At 42.1% G+C, this 3,258-nt stretch overlaps 1 pseudogene; it reads left to right on the top strand.

Moving 5' to 3' along the window:
- Positions 1–1,059: 1,059 nt before the first annotated feature.
- LOC121476581 lies at positions 1,060–2,853 on the top strand (annotated as a pseudogene).
- Positions 2,854–3,258: the final 405 nt, after the last annotated feature.

Genomic DNA, 3,258 nt, shown 5'->3' on the forward strand with positions numbered 1-3,258 from the left:
TTTTAAAATATGCTCTATATTCATCAAATGTAACAATTTTTGACAGGGTCAAAGACATAGCAGTGTAGAAAAGAGAGTAGGGCCGTTCTTTGTAATACTGAGTTCTTTGTAATCCTGTAAGTTCTGTGATGGCAGTGGTACAAGTGCGGAGGATGCCATGAAATGTATCCATGACCAATAAGACACAGAAACCCATCCTGTCCTACTGCCTGGTACCTCGTTGGAGATGATACCATCTAATCATGAGTCATTGCAAAGCTCCTTCTCACTGGCCCCTGTGATACCTCTATCCTCCAAACTATCAGGACTCTGAAAGGTGAGCCTGTGCCAAGGTGAAGAAACCCTGATATAGAGTCAATTCTGAATTTTATGAGAGAAAGGGATAGAAAATAAGAAACAAAATAATGGGAGGCATTAAAGACCTTGGGGCAAAAAAAAAAAGACCTTAAGGCATTTGGGGGGAAGAAATGGAATCTTGACTTGGTTTCCACACAAATTCCAAGAATATACTTACAAGTATAGAGTCTTTCTCTAGAGTAATACATTCATAAATACCTAGTGAAATGTTGAGAGAACTGAAGCTCAGGCTTGTGGTTAACTAACTTTGTCATAATCTTTTATATTGCTCACTTGCAGATTTTATGGTCACGTCCAACACCTTCTTCTCTGTGGTTGTTTGAAAACTTAGCCTGCTTTAACATGCTGGAGAGGCAGCACGATATAGAAACATTAGCATGGAATTTAGTGACAGATTATGAATCCCAACATCCACATAATTAGCAGTGTGACCTAGGTCACTTATGTAACATTTCTGAATGTGTTTCCTCATTTGAAATTTAGGGGCAACATCTGTCTCACAGAAAATGTCTGTTACAATACCTGATACATAATAGGCTCAGTATTACTCAGTGCACAGTCCTCCCTTCTCTTTTCTGTGCTGTCTTAGCCGTGTGATCTCTGCTACATTTGGTAGACATAAGTCATATTTAAAATATGGAGGAAGCCCAGTCAGTCTGGAGGCTGTGGCTGCAGAGGAACCACCCGAGAGAAACTGCAGAGATGCTGTCTGTGCGCGTCACCCCGGCTGTGGCCTGTGTCCTCCCTCGGTGGGCTGGGCTGGTCTCCAAAAAGGCTTTGAGATCATCCTTCATTGCTGCAAGGAACCTCCATGCCTCTGACACTCGTCTTCAGAAGACTGGCACTGCCCAAGTGTCCTCTGTCCTTGAAGAGCGTATTCGTGGAGCTGATACCTCTGTTGACCTTGGAGAGACTGGGCATGTCCTAAGCAGGAGTGATGGTATTGCCCGTGTACATGGAATGTTCAGGCCAAAGAAATGGTAGTGTTTTCTTCAGGCTTAAAGAGTATGTCTCTGAACTTGGGACCTGACAAGGTTGGTGTTGTTGTGTTTGGAAATGATAAACTAATTAAGGAAGGAGATATTGTGAAAAGAACAGAAGCCACTGTGGATGTTCCAGTTGGCAAGGAGCTACTGGGCCATGTTGTAGATGCCCTTGGTAATGCCATTGATGGAAAGGGTCCCATTGGTTCCAAGACCCGTAGGTGAGTTGGCCTGAAAGGCCCTGGGATCATTCCTTCAATCTCTGTGCGTGAACCAATGAAGACTGGCATTAAGGCTGTGGATAGCTTGGTGCCAATTGGTCGTGGTCAGCGTGAGCTGATTATCGGTGACTGGCAAACTGGCAAAACATCAATTGCTATTGACACAATCATTAATCAGAAACATCTCAATGATGGAACTGATGAAAAGAAGAAGTTATACTGTATCTACATTGATATTGGTCGGAAGAGGTCTACTGTTGCCCAGTTGGTGAAGAGACTTACAGATGCAGATGCCATGAAGTACACCATTGTGGTGTCAGCTACTGCTTCTGATGCTGCTCCACTTAACTACCTGGCTCCTTGTTCTGGATATTCTATGGGAGAATATTTTAGAGATAACAGCAAACATGCTTTGATCATCTATGATGACTTATCCAAACAGGCTGTTGCTTATCGTCAGATGTCTCTGCTGCTCCGCCGGGCCCCTGGTCGTGAGGCCTATCCTGATGATGTGTTTTACCTACACTCCCGTCTGCTAGAGAGAGCAGCCAAAATGAACAATTCTTTTGGTGGTGGCTCCTTGACTGCTTTACCAGTCAGAAACGCAAGCTGGTGATGTGTCTGCTTACATTCCAACAAATGTCATTTCCATCACTGATGGACAGATCTTGCAAACAGAATTGTTCTACAAAGGTATCCACCCTGCTATTAATGTCAGTTTGTCTGTGTCCTGTGTTGGATCTGTTGCCCAAACGAGTGCCATGAAGCAGGTGGCAGGTACCATGAAGCTGGGATTGGCTCAGTATCGTGAAGTTGCTGCTTTTGCTCAATTCAGTTCTGACCTTGATGGTGTCAACAACCCTTGAGTCACGGCGTGTGACTGACTGGGTTGCTGAAGCAAGGACAGTGTTCTCCCATGGCTGTTGAAGAACAAGTGGCTGTTATTTATGCTGGTGTCAGAGGATATCTTGATAATTTGGAGCCCAGCAAGATCACAAAGTTTGAGCATGATTTCTTGGCTCATGTTATCACCAAGCCCTCTTAGGCAATATAAGGACCGATGGAAAGATCTCAGAACAATCAGATGCTAAGCTGAAAGAGATTGTAACACAAACTTCTTGGCTGGATTTGAAGCTTAAACTCCTCTGGATTCACATCAAATGCCAGTTTGGTTTTGTCGTCGTTTATTCTAGTAATCAGTTCCATTTGTAAAAGGATTACTCTCATGCTCCAGATGTACAGAAATTACCTTAAAAATAAAGGTTCCATATTGCTTGGTGGTAAAAAAAAAATATGGGGGAAGAACCCTCAGCCATATGGCCCATGGTGTCAAGAGGTGTGTATGTCTTATAAGACAGGATTCCAAGTTGACTACAGTAGAAGACACCATGTTTCAGTTTTTAACACCTATTTCAAAGTTGTGTGTAAGAATGAAGGAATGGAAGGCATATTTAAACAATCACATTCTTCTTGATCAATCTTAAGTTGTAAAAACTTTTAATTTTGAATAATTTCATTAAAAAATCATGGTCTAAGTTTATTTTTTTCCATATATAATTTAGAGCTACCTCAATAAAATGTAGACTTTTTTGAGCTGGAAGAAATCTTAATGATGATCTGAAATAAATGCAAATGATAGTGCTATGGGCTGTTATCAGAGATGTTAGTTGACCCATAAACTGATCTGATAAAGGACA

The sequence above is a fragment of the Vulpes lagopus genome, chromosome 15 (assembly GCF_018345385.1).
Source record: "Vulpes lagopus strain Blue_001 chromosome 15, ASM1834538v1, whole genome shotgun sequence".
NCBI classification, from domain to species: domain Eukaryota; kingdom Metazoa; phylum Chordata; class Mammalia; order Carnivora; family Canidae; genus Vulpes; species Vulpes lagopus.